Genomic DNA, 23,687 nt, shown 5'->3' with positions numbered 1-23,687 from the left:
GAGATCCAGAAAGTAGATGGGCAGCTGGAGGGCTTGGACTGTAAGAAGTTGCAGTCAGTAATGCAGGAGGAAAAAAAGGCCTTCAAGAAAGGTGAACTACAGGCTGGAGAAGGGCAGCTGTTGATGGATTTCTTCATCCCATTTGTGCCATCTGTGGAAGAGAAAGTGCAGGAGGAAAAGTTGGAGGCATGTGTGTGAGAGGAGCTGCCAGCACCTGGAGAAATGGCTGTGCAGGAGGAGAAGCCTGAGGTGGGAGCGCAAGTCCAAGAGGAGCTCCCAGCACCTGGAGAGATGGGTGAGATAAAATCCCCAAATGACTTTGCCCCTTAGGTGCCCCATAATGGCCTTATAGAGTGGGATCCAGTCCCCTATCATGGGTGCAGCCCCTGAGCAAGCTCCAGGAGTGACAGGCATCCAGGGCCCTGTGAGTTTGGAGGGCAAGAGACACTGGGAGGGTTATCTGCCTCTGTTTGGTCCCATGATTTACACTGGAGATGGTGAGGGAGAATATTTCTTTCTGCCAGCCTGAGTGGGCTAGGCCAGCTAGTCCTGAAGAAGATGCCCCCAGACGAAAACATGTGCCAGGACTATGATTTGCAGTTTGGGGCAGGAGATGGATTGGCTTAAAGATTTTTCCCAGGGCAGAGAGTGGGAGGAAAATGGGTACAGTCTGCTGTGTGCTCATGAAAAAACAGATATGTTCCTGGAGATGCGTCCCAAGACCTTGCAGGCAGCAGCAGCAGGGATCAGCTTGAACTGGGAACTCCATGAAGCCCCAAGACAAAGGACCATGTGTGCAACTGCATGGCTTGGGGGTGGGGATTGTGCTTATGGGACTATGTACTGATTTGCTGTAGGGATTTTTCCTGATGATTTAGTATTGCCTTTCAGAATGCTTTTGATTTGTGTTTTTTGCATGCTGGTGGGGATATTAACTCTTTAATAATTTTTTAGGAATTATACAGGTAGGTTTTTGCATTGCTAGACTATGCCTGTTACATTTTATGTGTGTGCAACTGTTTTGGGGGAGCAAGGGGAAAATGTGTATCTGTTTGAGGGCTGCTGTGCTATAGTGGCACAAGGCAGGACAAAGGAGCTCCAGTACTGAGGCTGTAATGTGGCTTCAACATGTCGGGAACTCACTGTCTAGGGCACCACCAAGTAAGAGGATTGGGTAAGCAGCTTGGATGCATAACTGTGACTGGGAGCTCCAAGAAAGAAGAGAAAACCTAAAGACAGAGTAATTAATTGAAGACTTGCTGTAAAGGAATTGACTGTTATTGTACTTGTGGAAATGCGACGGTACTATGACTATGCTTTTGATTATGTATATTTCAATGTCTTATTAACCTGTATCTGTAATTTCTTTATAGGAAAAGTGATTATTATGTTGTTTGTTTGTAGGTCTGAAACGGACCTTTGTCAGGGAAGGGGGGAGTGTTATGGGTTTGGGGGTTGAGATAGATGATTTCTATGAGTCCCCTTAAAGCCTGATTTAGGACCCTGCACCTGGAGGTGGGCTCTGCAGCTGAGAAACCTGCTCTGTTGGTCAGGTGAGTCTCCTTTGTTAGTCTAACAGAGTGACCAGGTGGGTTAATGGGTCTGTCAAGTGCCCATTAACTGGCGAATGGGCAAGGGAGATCCTATTATTCTTGAAACTCTTCAGGAGAGCCTCCCCCCTCCTGGGGCCAAAGAGAGGCTTGTGTTTTTAGCTAGTCAGAGAAGAGGCTGGGAACTGGAGACATGCAGAGAGGCTGGCTCCCTGCACCATGGCTTTAGGATGCCTCCTGGAAAAGCAAGATCTATTGGACTGCTAATGCTTCGAATGCCTTCATCTTAAGCTCAGGTTGGAATGTGTGTAAATAAAAACCACATTTCCTAAAAGGCACCACAGTCTCTGCTGACCTCCTTTCCAAGGAAACCAAACCCTGGGCAAGCACAGGGACCCCTGGAGATCTCTCTCACTGCTTGGAGATTGGGGTGGTGTGCAACAATATATTCACCCTCAACTTTTTAGTTCCTTTCTCTTTTTCTCGCTATGTGATTTGAACCAACTCTGAACGTTTGTAGATGTAGGTTCCCTGTTTTCCTCTATCTAGAGATTAGGGAATGAGTGACTGGGATAAACTTAGATGCTGCTTGTATAGATTGTAATTGTAAAATGCTATATTTTCCCTGTTTCCTCTTCTAATAAACCAATCTTTATTTTACTCTTTGTGTGCTTTATTAAGGTTAAGGGCAAGGTTATACGCACATAAGAGTGACGTGCGGGTTTAATTCCAGCAAAAGGTTCTGCTACACTCTCAGGAGTGATGTTTGAGTTTCCAGTGAGTATACATGCATGTGGAGATTCAAATGTACACATGAAACATACTCTAGTTACTTCCCCCATTTTCTGTATATATCCAAGACAGGATTTTCTTTGAGGGGCCGTGTTTGGCAGAATTTGTTTCCCAACTGGTATCGGGGTAATTGAAGTTCCCCATTACTATTACATCATGCCTTCTCGAAAAATTGGCAATTTGCTTTTCAAAAATGTCATCCTCGTCTTCTCCTTGATCGGGTGGTTGGTTGTAGACTCCAGCAACCATGATCATTTTAATCCAGATACTCTCAGTGGAGCTACCAAGTTCATTCTCTTGTATTTCTGTGCAGGGATATATATTTTAACGTATAGCACTCTTCCGTCACTTTCTATTCCTTCTGTTCTTTTTGAATAAGGTATATCCTTCAATTGCTGTATTCCAGTCATGGGAGTCATCCCACCAAGTTTCATCTTCTTCTTACACATTAAAATCAGATCTTAATGGGGGAAGAGAGGAGCTGGGATAGGATTTATTAGAGTTGGCAGTACTGTATACCCTGTATCAGTATATTATCCCAGCAAGCAAGTAGAGGCCTATAGCAAGATATATTCAGTATGTATTTGTTAGCCTAAAGGATTGTATTCCCCTTTAGAGCCCCAGCATCCTTGGGTATGCCAGATCACCTCATGACCACCTGGGATCTTATCTAGGTGTTCTAATGAGAATATGATGGCTTGCCCAGTATGATGCTGGGAATGTACCTTGTTAACTCAAGACATTAAAGGAAGCTGATAGGCATAGAGTCAAGGGTAGCTAATTGACTATTGCTTAGCATAAACAGGTGGACGAGTCAAGGGACGGTCAATGACCAGATAGTGCAGCAGCTGCTTGTTAACAAAGATAGAGAAGATATGGTAAGCATATAGTTTGCCAAGGAAGGATGCCAGGGTACTTCCAGTGAAGATAATATAGTTTTCTAGCAATTAGTTTGCTTTTGAAGGTGTCCTGTGAGAAGGTCAGAATAGCCAATTATAGGCAACAGGTGCCATGATATGTTATTTTGATGTCTATATGCTCATTAATCATTTATGTAATCCTAATAGTTGTATGCCAACTTTTATGCTATAAAAGTGTTTCTTGTGCCCAATGGGGTGTTCAGTCTGACACCAGCTACTGCAGAGCTGTGTGGCTGATCCACTTTTATTGGGGATACTTGGCTGTATGCTTGTAAGTTACTCAATAAATTTTAACTCTTTGTAAGCAAATCTCTTGTCTGCATCTCATATTTGGTAACCCAAAAGAACCTGAAGGTACACAAGTACCAATATATTTCCACATGTGATGGCTGTTTTCACAAGTGATGCTGAACTCAGATTTTGCATTTTTCCTAAGAGTCTGGGATGCAATGAAGCAGTTGCGCAATTAGTCCACCACTTTTGACAGCTGAGAGTTGGTTGCTCAACCCAAATTTTCCACAAACCAGTTTTGTCATGTGAATTGACCCTTATAAGTGCTAAAAAACAAAGCAGCAGAGAGCCAGGATGACTTCAAAACTCCCACAGACACACAAATTGGCCAAAGGATAAGAAGAAGTTTAGTAATATATATCCAAGTATTCCCCTGTGGAATTAATAAAACATAGTTCTCTAGGAGAGTGTGAGAAGACAATTTGGGATTAATAGTCAGTATAGCTGGAGGCTAGAAGTTACTTACTTTTTCATTTTGTCCTGACTAAACTTTATATGCCTTTTACCATGTGTAACTCCACTCCAGTCCATCATCACTATGGGCTTATCCACACTGGAGTATTACTTCATTCTAAAGATGCTGTTTTTTCCTCTTTGTATTTGCACCATCCACACTAAGGGCTCAATGCCAGCTACAAACACAGTACTTTCTATTTACACTGAGAAGGATCAATCACACAGTTTCCTAATGACACACCCTCTAATTTAACATTTCCTGTCCCACTGGTTGCTTGGCAACTAAGCATGCTGCAGCAGGTGCCTTTAAAAGAACACACCCAGAAGTACAAATATCTGTGTTTTCTCTGGTAGGATACAGCTGAAATACAAATATTTGTTTGAGCAGTGTTATGCTTTTGCACACAAGTTAGGGGGGGAAGAAAATAAAGGCACAGTTTGTAGCAACATTAAAATGCTAGCAGAACAGGAGAGAGCAGCTGGAAGTTGCTTTTCAGTCCTCAGGAAACAAAATGAACGAAGGGGGGGAGGGAGTGGGCATGGAGAGTGGAACGATTGACACACCCACCTAAAAGCATCAGAGCAAAGGGTCTGCAAGCACTAGAGATATGGAATGAAGATGTTTTTTCCTTCCCTTTTCATATTATCAGAGGATTGGGTTAGTATGGATTTACAGGGGGGAAACTGCATGATAGCTTCTGTTTATGGGTAACGTCATGTAAACCATGCAAATTAAAAAAACCATGAGAGTAGCACTAAACACACAGTAAAGCATCGTGTAGATGATATGGATATGATATATCCAGGTGTATGAATGGCACATTTGCACACAAATCTTTCCTTTGCCAGTTTCAGTTCCTCATAAGAATGGCCTTGCTGTTTCCAACAGTGGCCAGCCAGATGCTTGTGGAAAACTCACAAGACAGGCATGGATGTAATGCAATCTCCTGTTGTTTGTTCAACATCTGATGATCAAATATATACTTCATAGAGGGGTAACCATGTTAGTGTATCAGAGCAAAAGCAACCAAGAGTCTTGTGACACCTTAAAGACAAAATGTATTTGAATCAGTGAGTCCATTTTATCAGAAATGCTCTCCTGAGATACAAAGATTTACATACTCATGGTTAGAGGCGGAGGGGCTGTAAACAGTGAAATCAGAAGGAAATTCTGTGATAATTATCGTATTATCAGTGGCCATTCAAAAACAGGTGCTGATGATAACATAGCTTTCTTGGCATTGGTAAGCTAATTAACAGATGTAGGGCTTTTCAAAAACTTGTCCCAGTTCAAGCCAGGCCCTGCTATTAGGGAGAGTGAGGCAGGGGTCGTAGGCAGCAGATGCTGTGGTGAGGTGGCAGTGGTGGTAGCAGCCACACACACAATGTCCCTTCTGATGCCATTTTCCTTTGTTGTAGGTCATAGGATGCCATATGGGCCATGTGGCCTGCCCAGTGCTCCCTATGCAAGCCTGCTGCCCTCAGGTGTGGTGGAGGTTGCTGTCTCATCACCAGTGTTGAAGTAAGATTCAGCTGCCAATCTGGTTAGCTTCTGTACTGTCTATGGAATGGGGGGCACTATCTTGTCCTTTGCCTGAGGCAGTAAAATATTTTGAGTCAGCCCTGGCCACAACTAATAGCGCTAAACCTCTTGATGAATTGTAATTCAGTTGTTTCACATTGCAGTCTCCTTTTGAAGTTCCTTTGTTCAAGGATGGTCACTTTAAAGTCAGTTACAGAATATCATGGAAGGTTGAAATGTTCTCCACTAAGTTTTGAACAAATGCCATTTCTGGTGCCAGATTTGTGTCCCTTAATATTGACACTGAACAGAGCACAGTTCATTATAATATACAGTCTTTGGCAACTTGCAAGATTCCTTTGTTTCTAAAAGTGGAAAGAGACCCAAGGGCCACAGTGACTCCAAAATCTATTTATGTATTTTATTTTCAACATTTATATACCATTTTATTTTGGAACACCACCTCCACCACCCTTCCCAGTGGGACTGCTGCCTGGCAGACGTGCCTCCTGCAGGACCAGGTCCCAGGTACCCAGCCAGCTGTGACTAATTTCCATCACCTGTCCCTCTTTGGAGGGATACATAAGCCGGCTGGCTGAGGTGGCCTGGGTTTTTGTCTTTTGTTTTGTTTTGTTTTGCTGCTTCTTTTTTGGGGGGGCGGGGGGTTGTTTTACTGTTTTTACTGTACCGAAGGAGAGGCCTGCCTGTCGGCGTACCGGAGGGAGCTATGTGTAGATCAGAGGGGGTTAGTGTGTGGGGGGTGGGGGGCCACAATATTGAAAGGCTAGGTGGCAGATTCTGTAGGGGCGTGGGTAGCAGGCCAAGCCGGCATCGGGGAACTAGGGACAGATGCTTAATATCCATCCCTTGTTCCAGGCCTGTTTACCACCAGAAGATAACTGGGGAAAGCAGAACTCCATCCAATCTTCGATTGCTGTTGTGTAACGCCAGGTCTGTGGTACAGAAAACATCACTCATCCAGGATATGATTCTGGATGAGGACGCAGACCTGGTGTGTATTACGGAGACATGGCTGGATGAGGCCTCAGCTCCTATACTTGAGGCCATGTGTCCAGCTGGTGTCCGATATGCACAGCAGCCGAGGAATGGGAGGGGGGGAGGGGGAGTGGCAGTTATCTACCGGGAATCTTTGTGTTTCGCCAGACCCCCTCTCCACGAGACCAAGTTTGTTGATTGCATGTACTGGAGGTTGGGCCCAAAGGGCAGTTTAGGGATTCTGCTTGTGTACCGCCCACCCCGCTGCGCAGCAGAATCCCTGACTGAGGTGCTCGAGGTAGTCTTGGCTGTGCGATTGCTCTCCCCCAATCTTGTGGTGATGGGGGATTTCAACGTACATGCCGAGGCTGTCCTTACAGAAGCCCCTCGGGATTTCATGGAAACCATGACTTCCTGGGATCTGCACCTTAGTAATATAGGGCCTACCCATGTAGCCGGTCATGCTCTCGACCTTGTGTTTGTCTCGGGAGGGGAGGATAGTGCTCTGAAAATGGGGGTGAATTCTGCTAACCCCGTGTCATGGTCAGATCACTATCTGGTGAATATAGATTTCTCAATGCCGCACGCCCTCCGCAGGGGACAAGGACCTATTAGAATGGTCCGCCCCAGATGCCTGATGGAGCCCAAAGGATTCCTGAATGCGCTGGGGGATATGGAGCTGACTGAAGGTCGCCCAGTCGAATCCCTGGTGATGGAGTGGAATAAGGAGATCGCCAGGGCGGTGGACCGGGTGGCTCCGAAACGTCCTCTCCCCCTGAACAGAACTCAGACAGCACCTTGGTATACACCACGGCTGCAGGGTCTGAGACAGGAGGTGAGACGACTTGAGCGCCAGTGGCGGAAATCTTGCACTGAAGACAATCGGACACGGGTTAGAGCAGCAATAGCTGCCTACCAGGTGGCAACAAAGGCAGCAAAGAAAAATTTCTTTGCTGCCTCTATTGCGTCGGCAGAGTGTTGTCCCAGGAGATTGTTCCAAGTGGTCCGAAGCCTGGTCAGTCCAGTTGCTCAGGAACCCATGGAACATTCTAAAATCTCCTGTGATACTTTTGCTAAACACTTTGCCTATAAAATCGAACGTCTGAAGAGCATGCTTCCGCTCGCCATGGAGACAGGAAGTGGGCCAGAGTCGGCCAGTTGCATTCCGGTCTGTTGGGATCGGTTTCAGCCTCTTCTCTCTGAGGAAGTGGACAAGGTGCTCTGTACTGTGAAGCCGACCACCTGTCTGGTTGATCCTTGCCCATCATGGCTCATCATGAGCTGTAAAGAGAGACTGGGTGAAGGGATCAAGGCGGTGGTGAATGCATCCTTGCAAGAGGGTGCAATGCCATCAGCCCTCAAGGAAGCGGTAATAAAGCCCATCTTAAAAAAACCGTCCTTGGATCCCCAAGAGTTAAACAACTTTCGCCCAGTCTCTAATTTACCATTCTTGGGCAAGGTGATTGAGAGGGTGGTGGCTGCGCAATTACAGACACACTTGGAGGAAACGGATTATTTAGATCCATACCAATCGGGTTTTAGGACTGGTCATGGTACGGAAACAGCCTTGGTCGCTCTGGTAGATGATATGCGGAGGGCATTGGATAGGGGTGAATACACCTTCCTTGTCCTCCTGGACCTCTCAGCGGCTTTCGATACCGTTGACCACGGTATCCTTTTAAACCGCCTAGAGGGATTAGGAATAGGAGGCACTGTCTTGCAGTGGTTCCGTTCCTATCTCTCGAATAGGCAGCAACGGGTGGCATTGGGAGATGAGGTTTCAGACCCTTGGCCTCTTCATTGTGGAGTGCCACAGGGTTCTATCCTCTCTCCCATGCTATTCAACATCTATGTGAAACCGCTGGGAGCAATCATCTGGAGTTTTGGGTTGCAGTGCCATCAGTACACAGATGACACTCAGCTCTATCTCTCCTTTAAGTCCTCACCGAAGTTGGCTGTGAATACCATGTCCAAGTGCCTAGAATCCGTAAGTGGATGGATGGGAGAGAATAGGCTGAAGCTGAACCCCGACAAGACTGAGGTATTACTTGTGGGAGATAAAAGGAGGTTAGGAATTATTGACCTGATGCTTGATGGGGTAAGTTTACCCCTGAAGGACCAGGTCCGCAGTCTTGGGGTCATACTTGACTCCCAGCTGTCCATGAAGGCTCAGATTACAGCAGTGAGCCGGGCAGCTTGGTATCAATTACATCTGATACGGAGACTGCGTCCCTATCTTCCTGTTCACCTGCTCCCTCAGGTGATACATGCCCTGGTCTCCTCTCGCTTAGACTACTGCAATGCGCTCTACGTGGGGTTACCCTTGAAAACGGTCCGGAAATTACAGCTGGTACAGAACGCGGCGGCAAGCTTGATTACGCATAGCCGTCGCTGGGATCATATCACCCCAGTGTTATTAGATCTTCACTGGCTACCAGTTGTCTACTGGGCCCAATTCAAAGTGTTGGTGTTGACCTTTAAAACCCTATACGGTTTCGGCCCAGTATATCTGAAGGAACGCCTCCAGAATCACCGATTGTGCCGCCTGACGAGATCAGCCTTGCAAGACCTTCTCTCGGTCCCACCGGTGAGAACAGCTAGGCTGGTACGGACCAGAGAGAGGGCATTCTCTGTTGTGGTCCCCACCCTCTGGAATTCTCTCCCTTTCGATCTCAGACATGCTCCCTCCCTGTCCAGCTATTGCCGAGCCTTGAAGACCTGGCTGTTCAGGCAGGCCTACAAGATTGGGACAGATTAACTTATGTTACAATTGAATTAATGAATGGTTTTTTAGCTTAAAATTTGATTATGTTGATCTATATGTATTGTTTTTATTTTTGTTGTTCGTCGCCTAGAGTGTCCCTAACCCGGACAGATAGGCGGCTGAAAAATAAAATTTATTATTATTATTATTATTATTGCAAGAAATCTGAAAGCAGTTTACAGAAGGAATTAAAACTTACATATTTTTCTGCTAGAGGCTCTTCGACGATTGACTTAATCTTTGTATCTGAAGAATTATTTCAATCGGTCGAAAATTACAAAATCACGAATCGCCCAGAAAGTGACCACTCTCCTGTATCCTTGGTATTTAACTGTGCTGACGAATATATTCATTTAAAACAACGTACGTTTGCTGATGAAGAAGTGGACATCCGTCAGGTTAAGATCAGATGGGTGATAAAAATAGAAAAGGCTATTACAGACAGTTTGAGTACCCCTGAAATACAGTCCATTAAAGCCCAACTACTATCTCCCACTCTCTCGATAGATCCCTTTTACGATCTTCATAAATTGATGGTCGCTTTACAAACGACCATTCAACAAAATTCAAAAGTCAAACTAAATGCAGCTCATTATAAATCTAAATCTTGGTTTGATAAGGAATGTGGAGATACCCGTAAAGAATTAGTGGCCATGTACCACAGGTACGAGATAAGTAGATCCTCGACCCATCTGCAAATATATTGCGATGCTAAAAAGAAATATAAAAGATTAATAAGGAAGAAAAAAGGGTTAGAAACCACTGAAACTTGGCAGCGGCTTATAAATGCTGCCAAACTGAAAAATTCAAATGTTTTTTGGCGTATAATTTCCTGCCACTGGCCTAAATCCAATGCCAAATTAAACTGCGTGGTCCCACCATCTGACTGGGAGAATTATTTTTTAAGAGTTTATCACGCCAATACTGATACGTCAAATGAGAATCAATATTTGCCAAATGAGATTTCTTCTTGGCCTCCTGTAACTAATGAGGAAATCTTAGAGCTTATCATACGATTAAAATCAAATAAAGCACCAGGCCCTGACAATATTCCATCTGAAGTCTTTAAGACAAATGCAAAATGGTGGGCTCCCATTTTGGCAGCCCTTTTTACCTATATTGATTCGTCTATGAAGATCCCAGCCGATTGGGGCGTGGCAATCATTATACCCATCTATAAGAAAGGCCCTCAATCCAATCTGGCAAATTATAGGCCAATAAGTTTACTTAACATTATAAGTAAACTCTATGCAGCCCATCTCTACTCAAAGCTGACCCTCTGGTTGGATCAAAATGATATTCTAGCCTTAGAACAGGCAGGCTTCCGCCCAAAACGATCAATACTTGACCAAGCACTGATTTTGCAGCATTTAGTATCCAAGTATGCAGGTAATAAAGGTGGTGCTCTATATACTGCATTTATTGATTTAAAAACTGCCTTTGATTCGGTAGACAGAGCCAGATTATGGACAAAATTAACTAATTTAGGAATAGATAAGCGATTGCTTATAGTGTTGCAAGGACTTCACAAAAATACCTCCCTCCAAGTGAGATGTAATAATAAGGGTTATTTGACAAACCCTATACCAACATTCAAAGGTGTTAAGCAGGGTTGCATTTTGGCACCCCTGTTGTTTAACATCTATATTAATGATGTTGTTTCAAAACTGGCTTCTGTACCTTCCCACTCTCCGATTTTAGCAGGCAGTCCGAGAAACATTCTTCTTTATGCAGATGATATAGTATTAATATCAAGGACCCCGATAGGTTTAAAACGCTTACTGTCCCAAATAGCCTCCTACTGCTCTTCCGAATTATTGAAAATAAATTATCAAAAAACAAAAGTAATGGCCTTCACTAAAAAAAGAACCAAACACCGTTGGTACATTGAAGGCCAAGAAATTGAACAGGTAAATTCCTTTAAATATCTGGGAATAACCTTTCAAGCATCAGGGAGTTATCGATTGCACACCAAATTGGCGGTTCTCAATGCAAAAAAAACAACGAAAGCACTGACAACATTTTTTTACTCTAAAGGAGGACAATCTATCCTACCCGCTCTGAAAATTTTTAACGCCAAAATTGTTCCGCAACTGACATTTGGGTCTCAAGTGGGCACCAATGAAAAACTAACTGAACTTGAAACAGTTCAGAATAGTTTCCTAAGATCGATTATGGCAGTTCCTTCATGTGTCTCTAATTGTGTGCTAAGACTAGAGCTGGGTGTTCAATCTATTGAATCCAGAATATGGCTCTTTAGGATCAATACTTGGTTAAAACTTATTTTGGAACCGACAGGATTAGCTCCCCTCATTCTGAGGGATAACTGTAAATCCATATGGGCCAATGTGATACAAAATAAAGTTCTAAAAATAGGCTTTTCCATACAAGCAATCTATGCTATGGGCCTAGAAGCCGCTCGGTCTAATATCAGTCAGCGCCTAAAAGATATTGATGTTCAACACCAGCAAATGCTAATAAAAAATCAAAGATGTAATTTAAGTTTTTTAAGGCCAATGCCATATATATCAGATTTAGCCATTCCTAAATATCGGAAGGCTTTTACCCGAATGAGACTCAGTGTTCTTCCTTCAGCCCTACTTGACGGACGATTTAACAAAACTCCGTACAAGGAGCGAATATGTCCGTGTGGATCGGGAGAAATTGAAACCAATGCTCATGTTTTACTACGTTGTTCATTTTATCATTCTCAGAGACTTCATTTAATTTCTCCCCTCCTAGACCCTTATTTGTATAGATCTGAATCTTTTTGGTTGGAACATCTACTAGGTGATCACTCGCTAGAGACAACTTTAGCAGTTGCTAAGTATAGTTTGGCTGCACTAAACCATAGGAAAGATATGCTAAACAATACCGATTAGCTTTTATATGATCAGGATTTTATATTAAAAAATTTAATACTAATTTTAAAGTCTAAGTTGTATTAGTTTTAACTTAGTTATCTTTATGATAGCTAAAAGATTTTTATGGCTTAAGCTCCATATGATTGACTTATAGAGATTTATTCTCATCCCTATTCGCCTAGTCTGATCGTAATATATGCTTCACTTCATATTGTTAAGAGTTTTAAGATGTATGTATTTTTAGTTTAATTGTACGTGAGCAAAATGTATAACCGTTAACAGATGATGTTAAGAGTTTAAGCTGTTCTTATTTAAATTTAATTGTATGTGATCAAAATGTATTTACCCATGGCTGGTCCTGTGACTGTAATAAAGTACATTCATCATCGCCAAGGAATTAAAACAACAAAATTATTGGCAAAAACAGTTACAAAGACAGGTATTTTAAAATATTCAAAATAATAAAAGCAACAATAAGTTAAAAACAGATAAAAAACACAATAGATTATACATGCCTGGGTGGACATGTCTACACAAACATGTTTTCAGCAGGTGCTGAAAAGAGTACAATGAAGGCATCTGCCTAATATCAATAGGCAGGGAGTTCCAAAGCATAGGTGCTGCCACACTAAAGGACTGATTTCTTACAAGAGCAGAACAAGTACTGTGTAGCACCTGTAACATGGAAAGCACACCTTGAACTTGGCCTGGTAGCAAATCAGCAACTAGTGCTGATTTCAGAGCAGAGGTATTATGTTTTGACAGGGTCTCACTCATGTCAGCAATTGTGCCACAGCATTATGCACTATTTGCAGGCCCCAGGTCAAGTTGGGCTGTATGGGGATTTCTGTGACCTTGGCTAACTGGCTGCCAGGGTTTTTTCAGCTGTGGTTTTTTGTTAGGAATTCTGACTGGCTGTGGGATGTTGAGTGTTCTGCCTTACTCATAGGAATCTTGTTGTGGTTGGTATGGTATTGCATTTAGGAAATCATCATTTTCTTTTTCTTTTTCTATTTGCATTTCATTTACCTCATTCCCCTACATCCATAGAAGCAACAACAGTGGTTCCATGTAGTCAGCTCAAGCCCCTTAAACTCACTGATGATGCACCTTGTTGGTTGCATGATGGTTTGTTTCTTTCCCAATAGCGGTAAAAGAGAATTCACATACTGGGAAGTGTGGCTGCAATTGTTGTTGTTCCCAAGCTGCTGCCTGTGAAGGTAGACCAAACTATGTGTGTTTTCTCTCTGTCAATTATTATTCACTGGAATTGGGTTGGAAAAGGGTAGAGAATCTTCTTCATTTCTCAAACCTCTTTCTGAAGCGAAGGGTCAAATCTGTAAAGGTGTTTGGAGCAGCCATGTCAAAAGGTAGGGGCAGGGCATTCCAGTCAGGGGGTTGCCAACCCTGCTTGGATATGGATATCGTTACAGAGGATTCCTAGTCAAGCTTTACCAACAGCACAATCCAAACCATGTCTACTCAGAAGTAAGTCCTATTGTGTTCTATGGGGCTTAGTAAGTGTGTTTAGAATTGCAGCCTTCAGGGGCATCCATCTTTACTCTTTGAGTGCTCCCATCTAACACCTCCATGACACTAGGCTCCTTTCTTCCTACAGTGGCCTTCTGGTGACTGGCCTAACCTGAGAGGACTTAAACCCTTCTTGCCAGAAGCAAGTAGGCTAGATTAAATGTTCCCTACCCAGGCTCCATTTTTTTAGCTAAGATTTCTTAATTTCCAATCAGATAAATGTTTTTGTTTGAATTGTATGCTCCAAGTAACTGTGGTTGATGCTTAATGTATCATGCTTAATGACATCACTCGGGCCCATCCCTGTGACATCACTTGGCCCATCCCAATGTCATCACTAGGACCCACTCCTGAACTCTTAAGGTTTGGGATGCTTCTGACCTGGCAACCCTAACAAGGGCTCATGTTGTAATATTGTTCTGTGGGATTCTAGACGCAGTGGATTTGCATATCTTGTCCTTTGTACCAAGAAATTCTTGTAAACATTCTGTCTGGATAGCTTAACAGTAGATATTGATAGCTGAACTGCACAAGAAGCAAAGTTATCATTACTATGCTTTCCAAAATACAGAGTGTGATAACTTGGGCAAGGTGGTGGTGCGGTATGAACAGTATTTGCATGAATCTCTCTGACTGCTTGCATGAATACAGGAAGAGAAGAAATGTAACCAATAGGTCAAGAGGAATCCTTTATAAAATCTTCGTGTTCACTAATACACAGCCAGCAGTAATGCTTTGGGACAATCCTTTAAAATAGGAGGCATCCCTTAAAATAAAAGATATCTGGTAACCCTTCTGGAAAAATATAGCCTTGTGACAATGACATTACATTACATTTTAAAAGAGATCAATTTTTATAAGCGAGTGTAGAAAATGGATTCTTACGAAATAAATAAATAAATATGTAATGTATTGGAGAGGATGCATCCTGAATATTAATACAAGGGCTTGAATTTTATTCAAAATTATGTCAGGAAGAAAAAAATTTTTTTTCAATTACCTCACCATAAGGTATAGAGGGGGCATATGTGCTTGTACATAATACTCTCCAGAAGGGAGATTCAAGAGAAGGTTTTAACATTTGGTTCAACGTGCAGGTGGAGTGGGTCACTTACATTTGCCCGCAGTTGGATTTCGCTCATGCACTGTAAATAATTCAGCCTGACATGATTTGCCTTTCACTTTGTCGAATTACGACCCTCTTTTCTTCTCCCCCCCCTTTTTTTTTTACAACAGTCCCCTCGCTTACATCACCGTAGTAGGATTTAAATAGCTATACATGCCATGTTTCTCCTGGAAACAAAACACACGATTGGCCAGTCCGGTAGCCAGCCTCTACCTACCAACAGGGATAAACCCGATCTTTTCAGCCAATAGCAGCAGGGCTTGTGCTGTTGCTAGAAGCCAATGAAACGTCTGTCACTAAGGGAGGGAAATACATAGAGGCACAAAAGGTCTGTGATGTGTGCTTTAATATTTTCATGCCATGTCAGTGATTTTATTTTCACTCCGATTTTAATATCTTTTAAAACGTAGATTAAAGAGATAATTGATCCTTTACATGGGTTCTAATTCTGTATCCAGAGAACAGAACTCACTGAGAAATGCGATGTGTAGTACTATCAGGTTGTAAAGGGGAGGGGATTTTCAGGAGTGTGTTGTAAGTACCTGCTTTCTCCCTTGATTTGTGTGTGTGTGTGTTGTGTGTGTTAAAAATAACAGGATACTTGGGGCAGTGAAATACGGTATAAATATCGTGCTGAATGTAGCTCCACTGTGGTGTTTTTTCCTCTCTCTTCCATTTTAATTTTCTCGGAGGAGTCTACATTAGTAAAATAAAACCAATCTAACGATGGCTTGCATGGGTTAAGTAGACTGCTGAAGTTTAATAATCTCACACAGTGAATGTTATGCAAAGAAGAGGAAGAAAAGGTAAAGACATTGTTTACATGGATAACCTGCATATGCGTGTCTGTGTGTGTTTCTTTGTGTGTTGGAAAAATAAAATGGGAAGGGGGAGGGGGGAGGGGAGGGGATTAGTTACATTGTAACATCCTCTCAAATCTTTGGCTTTATTAAAAAATAAGTAAAGGGAAAAGGGGTACTCTGGCTCCTTCAGAGATGTTGAAAAGACAGTATGCTACTGCTTGCAAATCCCTAACAGGATTTTTAGACCGTAAGGGAAGCTTCAGTACCTGCAGGAAAGCCAGCATGGAGCAATTTCTTAATCCAAAATAGCAGCCGTTGCTTTTTGGGTTCTAATCCCGCACATCCAAAATGAATGCACCTGTGCCCAGACAGAGATGAAACCTCACAGTGGCACCTTGAGCAAATGATGTAATATGTAAAAGTCACTTTTACATTTTCATCCAAACCAAACATAGGTTGAATATTTTAGAGACTGCACAGAGAATGCAGAAAGAAACTGGGAGGATGATTTAGGCTGCAATCCAGTACATACCTACTCAGAAGTAAGCTCCATTGGGTTCAGTTGGACTTACTCCCAGGTAAATGTGTACTGGATTGCAGCTAGTTTTGAGTATGTAATGCCAATGTTAATTTCAAAGAGAAGCTTCTGCTTACCTGTTTGGGTGCCAGTGCCTTCTTTTCTCCCATTCTGGGTCTATTCTCAAAACAAAGCAGAATGAATAATTGTTCCCTAAACAGAATGTTAAATATCTTTAAAACCTAAACAGTGTAGTATGGGTAGCCACCAGCAACATAATCTTTGGTTGCCACCAGTGGTGCACAACTTTCAAAGTGAAGTGTGTATGACAGAGCTGTGGTGCTTCTTCTATGTGGCTTCCTGAACTGTTGCATTCTGTGATCATAGTTGTCTGCACTGGGTTATGTGGAAAAGGTGTGTTCTAGAGGAAGGAGAGCACCCCTGAAAAAGGGGGGGGAAGTGCCGTTATGCAATTGACTGCTAGGCAATCTAACTTGCTTCATTTGGTGGCCTAGACATGTTTCCAGATGTAAAATAAAATGGAATTTGCTATTATTTTATTTATTTATTTAATTTAATTTATATACCGCCCTAAGCCCGAAGGCTAGCAAAAGATAATTATATTGTTTGGAACCATTTCCATTTAGTGATGATTTTCCACCTATATTTTTCTTTATGTTTTCTAAATTGAATGTTTAATTTAAAATAAGTCTTTCCACATCCTAAATATGTTTTTTCCCTAGGAGTTTTGACAAGAAAACAGGTAGTTGGAATTCCTCCTGGCTTCAACTCAGGATAATGACTCTCAAATTATAAATCTACTTGGTATGAAGCTGAACAAAATCAATGTGGAACATTCCAGAAACTCTGAATCTGATAGAGCACCAGGCTGTTCAGTGGTCTGGACAGAAAGAATTTATTCTTATTATTATGAGTTGCAGCGGTGGCCCTCAAAGCTTTTGACTTCAGAGAGGACTGGATTAAGGTCGTAGGGCTGTACTTACAGCAGCTCACCATAAACCTGGCTCTGAATAATGCTCTGCCTTCTTCACTAATGCATTCTCTAAAATAAAATGAACATAAAAAAAATAAATTAATGCTTGAAATGATATTTCTGAGATTTCTGAGTTACCATAAGTGCAGGAAACATTAAGAAAAAACTTATGGTCTTCCAAATACTTGGAGTTGTATGCTTTAGATGTAGGTCTTCCTATGGAGATATAAAAGGACAACTAGGCCACAGTCTTAGCCACAGTTGTGAAGAAATAAGCTCCATTATCTTAGAAGGGAGCTGACAGACTTCCTTTTTTCTAAGGAACATTATTACATTTCTGTATTGAAAGCAGTCACTGACAGTGTTTAGGGCTCTTGGACAACTGGTCAGAGTCCTGGCCTCTTGCAGTGTGCTGTGCAGCCTGCTTCTAAATGATCCACATTATACCTGTCTTTCACCTCCTATTATAGTCTTACACCTGCCGTTTTGGAAGGAGAAGCAGCAACAACACAGGTTGAAGCACGGTATCAGCTAGGGCCAGCCTAACTATTTCCAGTACTTATTTTGTTTAACCCAAGCCTCCAGATGGGTGGTAATACAATAACAGTAAACCATATATAATATAGCCAACTGAAACCAATGCAATGGATGAATCATAACAAATGTTAAAACCTAGCCAGCTTAACGTCTGCCACCAAAAGCCTGCATAAATAATAAAAAGTCTTAAAATGTTTCCTAGAGCTTTATCACATTAGGTGAGATAAAATAAGTATAATAAATCTAACTTGATCTAACCTTTCAAAAGATGGCTTTCAAGTTGCAATATGGCATCAGAGTAGATCTTGCCACATGTTCTCGATAAGTCTGGCAGATGACAGGAGGGAGGAAGTGGGTTCATGTATTCAGGACCCAAATCAGTAAGGGAAAGAGTGATGTGACCTTGATGAGTTGGGGAATGCATGAAAAGCAATGAAGAGCCCCAAAGAAGGTAGGCTAATATTAAATGTGTTTAAGGCATATAGGTAAGGACTCTACTCCCAGTGTTGATTTCTTGCCTGAGGCAAATAGATCCATGCTGCTTCCATGTTGTGTAAGGTGATCTACAAAGTATGACAATTTCTAATAATCTCAGCATCAGGCATTAGGGTACAATTGATATGTTGGGATTATTTAAAAAAATAATGCAATAGTGATAAAAGGTCATAAACAAATTGGGTCCAGTTGAAATAGGTACTGCACAAATGCCTAATAAATGACATTACAGATTAACAGGCCTTGGACAGTGGTCAAATTTAAGAAAAGCCAAACATTTATAAATAAACACATCCTGAATTCCCCCCCCCCAATCTGTGGAAAAGCTGTGTCATCTGGCTAGTTGACCTTCTGTTCCAAGAAATGGCCGTTTCTATACATGTAATTATAGGCACAAATGAACAGTTACAGTAAGCTATTTTTTCTGTTTACTAGGCTAGTGTGTGTGTGTGTATGGTACCACTGGATTAAATAATGAAGTACTTCTTGACTTTTTAATTAAAGATCGGAGGCACTGAAGGGCTGTTTCATTTCTTGAACTGTGTGCTTTGAGAGATAAAACACAAACTTAATTCATCTTCCTCTACTAGTCAACAGATGCAAATTTAAAAACCCCTACAAAATCAATGGGAAATCATTATTTAACAGAGTTGATTCTTCTCCCCTATGCTACAAGTTGACCTTTCTTGTCAACATAGGTTCGGTGCAAACCACACTTAGTGGCAGTAATGTCACTATGGCCCTTTCTGTGCAGGGGGTGCAATGCTGATTCTGATTACTTATAGCATCATGGCATTCTTTCTGATACTATGCTTTTTGGGGAAAGTTCTTGTATGAGGGTTTTTTTTTTTTGCTAACTTACATTGTTTTTTCCTAACTTACTTACATGTTTTTTTCCTAGGCACTGTTCTATCCTAAGAAATAAGTTAGGGAGGCTTTAAATCAAATTCTTTTCCTTGGTCATCTCACTTATTTTTCTATAAAACGTCTAGCCATCTTGGACTTTGACAAATGTAGGGTGTACATTATAAACATTAATTGAGGCTTGCTACCCACATTTTCAAGTAACAATCAAAGCTTTCTTTTGTATTTTCTGTTATTATTTATAATTGTGGAGACTATTGTGACTGTACTGAATTTGGATATTGGAAGAAAGAATAAGCAAGAAAAAGAAATCCAAGGAAATGGACAAGGTGGAAACAACTATGTAGGCAACATTTATGATATTCATTTAATATGATTCTATCCATCGATACATCTTTATAGCACAAGAAAGACACATCCTGATGCCTCCAATTTCTTGAATCATATATGCTAGTTCAGTACTTACTATCTTTATGATCCAAGGTTCTCCAACACAAGCTGTTTTATTTCTTAAATAATTTACTGCACCACCTTTCTGCTCCAAAACAACCAAAGTAGTTTAAAAAAAAGTTTAACACTAAAAGCACTATAACAAATAGTAGTAAAACAAGGACAATTTCATAAAAATAGGTAGGAGCTGGCTTCACCAGTTAAAATTGTTGACTTTAAAAGCCTGCCAGAAAAAATGCCTGTGATATCTGAAAGAGATATAGCATGACTAGGAAAATGATTCCAAAACTGTAGTGCCACCATTGTCAAGGCCCTGCTCTGAGCCCTTACAGACAGACACCATATCCAACGTGTGCTTTTAGCCTGGATAAAAACACACAAGTAGAAAATACCAAAATTGTGTGAAAATGACAGACACACCACATGGTCCCTGGAATACGCCCACAGTGAATAAAGAGCAATAATCTTCAGCTTGAGCAGATATTCCCTGTGTCTGAATACACAGGTGTTTGTGAGGAAGCGAAAAAGAAGTAGGACTGATGCTACCTGAGTGCTCTGGAATTGCTCTTGCCTCAGACTTCCACCCTATGGGGGAGGAGAGACTACATTGACTGTGAGTATATTCCCCCGCTTGGGGGTTATAGCGCTACCCTTGTGAGTACAGTGGCAGTCGTTTCTGCTCCATTCATCCAGGCTGTAAGATTGAAAGGCAAAAGTGCTCAAGTGCATTTGGCCAGGAGTGACAACCGTTGGAGTGCCTGATTTTTGACGACAGAGAGCTTACCTGTGTGGGAGGATGAGTGCCTGCCTCCCCTGAGCGTGGGAGATACTGCTCCCAGCTGTTGCAATGGAAGAGTGTTGGAGCAATACAGTTCAGACAAGTCACAGATTTGCATCCGGGAGTGGGAGACATGGGAGAAAATTGAAGCAGTCATATGTAATGTGTTAAACCCTTCCCTCTCCCTCCCATGTTCTGTCCTGGCACCTCCACAACTGGGAGTGCGGCAGAGTTGGGTATTCGGGTCTGGAATCTCGAGCTGGAGCCCCTGTCTGGGTTCTAGGCAGAGAAGGGTTAGGGATGTGCTCCGGTTCTCAGGTGTGATTTGAGCTCAGATGTGTTTTGTGTAAAATCCTCTTTCTCCACAGTTTCCTATTAGAAAGTTCCTTGGGAGCTCTAAATGTGTGTGGCATTGGGCCAGAGAGATATAGCTCTATGCCACACACCCTCAATGAGATGCAAATTTATTGCATCAACTTGCACCATTGATGGGGTTTGGGTATGGTTTGGAAGAGTATAGGAAGGTAGGATAAGTGTGCTCCTCCACTGTTCCATCTATGTCCCACCCAAAACTCTACTTGGTTTTGGCCAGTCCTCCAGTGTATCTGTGCAACTGCACTAATGTATTTATCATGGTGGCAGCATATCTGGCATTCTGCTGGCATATGGAGCTTCCACCAAATATGGGACTGTGCCCTAAAAGGCTAGGTTTGATATCGAAAGAGGTACACTTCCCCGCATTCTAGCCCATATGGATGAATTATATTGTTGCAACCCTCCCTGGGACCTTATGGTGAAGGGTGAGTAAGAAATCCGATGGGTACTAATAAATAAGGATGATGAAGGGGTCTAGTGCAGAACCAGTAGAACTCTTGAATGAAACAGATTAACTTGACCCATCCCAGTCTGGGTTCAGGCCTGGTAATGGGACTGAATCGGCCTTGGTCGCCCTGATGGATGACCTTTATCGGAAGAAGGATGGGGAGTGCGACCCTGTTATTCTTACTTGATCTCTCAGTGGCTTTTGATACCATTGACCATGGTATCCTTCTGGGGCGACTTGGTGAAATGGGTATTGGAGGCACTGTTTTACAGTGTTTCTGATCCTATCTCCAGGGTCATATTCAGAGAATAGCATTGGGTGACTGTCTTTTGGCGCCCTGGCAGCTGTGCTGTGGGGGGCCGCAGGGTACCATCTTGTCCCCCATGCTGTTTAACATCTATATGAAGCCCTTGGGAGCAGTCATCAGGAGCTTTGGGGCGAGGTGTCAGCAGTATGCTGATGATACCCAGCTCTATTTCTCTGTTACTTCTGAATCGGGAGAGGCCGTGCAAGCCCTGGACCGCTGCCTGTATTTATTTATTTATTTATTTATTTAATTTAATTTATATACCGCCCTAAGCCCGAAGGCTCTCTGGGCGGTGTACAAAAAGATAAAAAAACAAGCAATATATAAATACAATAAATACAATAAATCAATAAATCAAGAAAACAAAACAAACAAACAATAAAAGAACCAAACAACATCCAAAAATACAAATAATGATGAAAATACCATTAAAACACACTTTAAAATGCCTGGGAGTACTCGGTGGTGGGCTGGATGAGGGCCAATAAACTGAGTCTGAATCCTAGCAAGACAGAAGCACTGTGGGTTGGTGGTTCCCGAGTTTGGATAATTGGTCAGTTGCCTGCTTTGGACAGGGTTGTACTCCCTCTGAAAGAGCAGGTCCGTAGCCTGGGGGTGCTCCTGGATCCATCTTTGTTGCTAGAGGCCCAGGTGACCTCAGTGGCTAGGAGTGCCTGTTACCAGCTTTGGCTGGTGAGATAGCTGCGGCCGTTTCTGGACAGGGATAGCCTGACCACTGTTGTCCACGCACTGGTAACCTCCAGGCTGGATTACTGTAATGCGCTCTATGTGGGGCTGCCCTTGAGGTTGGTCCAGAAGCTGCAGCTGGTGCAAAATGCGGCGGCGAGACTGCTCACTGGACCAGGGTATCACCAGCATGTCACCCCGCTACTGAAAGAATTGCACTGGCTGCCCATTTGCTACCGGGCCAAGTAAAAGGTTCTAGTTTTGGTGTACAAAGCCCTATACAGCTCAGGACCAGGATACCTGAAAGACCATCTTATCCCTTACATACCCAGTCGATCACTGCGCTCTGCAGGTGAGGGCCTCCTGCAGATACCATCTTCTCAGGAGGTTCATTCTGTACAATATAGGAAACAGACCTTTAGTGTGGTGGCACCTACCCTGTGGAATTCCCTCCCTTTGAATATTAGGCAGGCGCCCTCTCTGCTATCTTTTCGGCGCCTTTTGAGGACTTTTCTTTTTCAGCAAGCCTTTTATGCTGAGAGCTATCCCAGTCTGCGTCAGAATTGCTTAATATGTTTTTTAGTAATGTTTTCAACCCTTTTAAAAAAAAGTTTTAAAAATATTTTTAACGCTGTTTTGTCTTAATGTATTTTAAGATTTGTTTTTATGATGTTTTAAAGTGTTTTTAGTGCCTTGTTTGCCACCCTGGTCTCCTGCTGGGAGGAAGGGTGGGATACAAATTAAATAAATAATAATAATAATAACTGTGTGGTACGAATGCCTGACTTTCTGCAGAGAGGCTAGAGGTGTCCCAATGGAAAGGTTCCTGTTTTTCCCAGGACTCAAAGCATATACTCGGGTATATGCTGTGGCACACAACCATAAAGATGAAAAGCTGCAGGCAGACATGCTCCAAAAAAAAAAAAGGAGGCATAATTTCCCCCTCTTGACATAAATAAGAGGTTTCACCAATGATAGGTCACAGCAATTCTGCACCAAGACTGATTTTCAGATGGCAGAGCAGGCAATGCCAATCAGACGCATATTACCGTCACTGCAAATGGGTCTGGCTGCATGTGAAAATATTAGTGCAGATGAGCACTGCTAATTCTTCCTCTTTATTTTGAGAAATGCTTCCAGTAATTTTACCCAGTTTAAAAACATCTCCTTTCAAACATTCCAGTTTTCTGTTAATCAATCTAGTTCTCTTCCTCTGATGTAAATAAATAAATAATCCCAGGGGTTTTAAAAAACATGTATCTAGCTTTTATTTTATAGAATAAAGAGAACAAACAAAAAACATATGTCCCCAATTTCAACTTTATTTTATTTGACTGTAAATGTCAGGCAAAAACATATTCTAAGAGGAGGGAATATATATGATTAAACAGTGAGTAAATCATGATATAAGATCTCCTTTCCCCCTTACTCATTGTACAAATTGTTACAAGACTGCTTACAGATCTTCGGTGGAGCTTTGTAATCCATACATTTATTGGCTAAAGAAGGGCATATTTCTCTCTGCAGTAATAAAATAAAATCTAGTCTTAGCTCTTAACTTGCGATCCAGACATGATGGCCTTATCAGATATAATAATTAGAAAAGCTACTATACATTTGG

At 42.2% G+C, this 23,687-nt stretch overlaps 1 long non-coding RNA gene across 1 annotated transcript; it reads left to right on the top strand.

Annotated features, from left to right (window-relative positions):
* Positions 1–15,370: 15,370 nt before the first annotated feature.
* On the top strand, positions 15,371–17,237 carry LOC133384374 (uncharacterized). Its single transcript, XR_009762538.1, has 2 exons — positions 15,371–15,617; positions 16,875–17,237. It is a non-coding gene; the product is annotated as an uncharacterized LOC133384374 (long non-coding RNA).
* The last annotated feature ends 6,450 nt before the right edge of the window (positions 17,238–23,687 follow it).

This window comes from Rhineura floridana, chromosome 4 (assembly GCF_030035675.1).
Source record: "Rhineura floridana isolate rRhiFlo1 chromosome 4, rRhiFlo1.hap2, whole genome shotgun sequence".
Taxonomy (NCBI): domain Eukaryota; kingdom Metazoa; phylum Chordata; class Lepidosauria; order Squamata; family Rhineuridae; genus Rhineura; species Rhineura floridana.
This window is presented reverse-complemented; position numbering and strand designations above follow the sequence as displayed.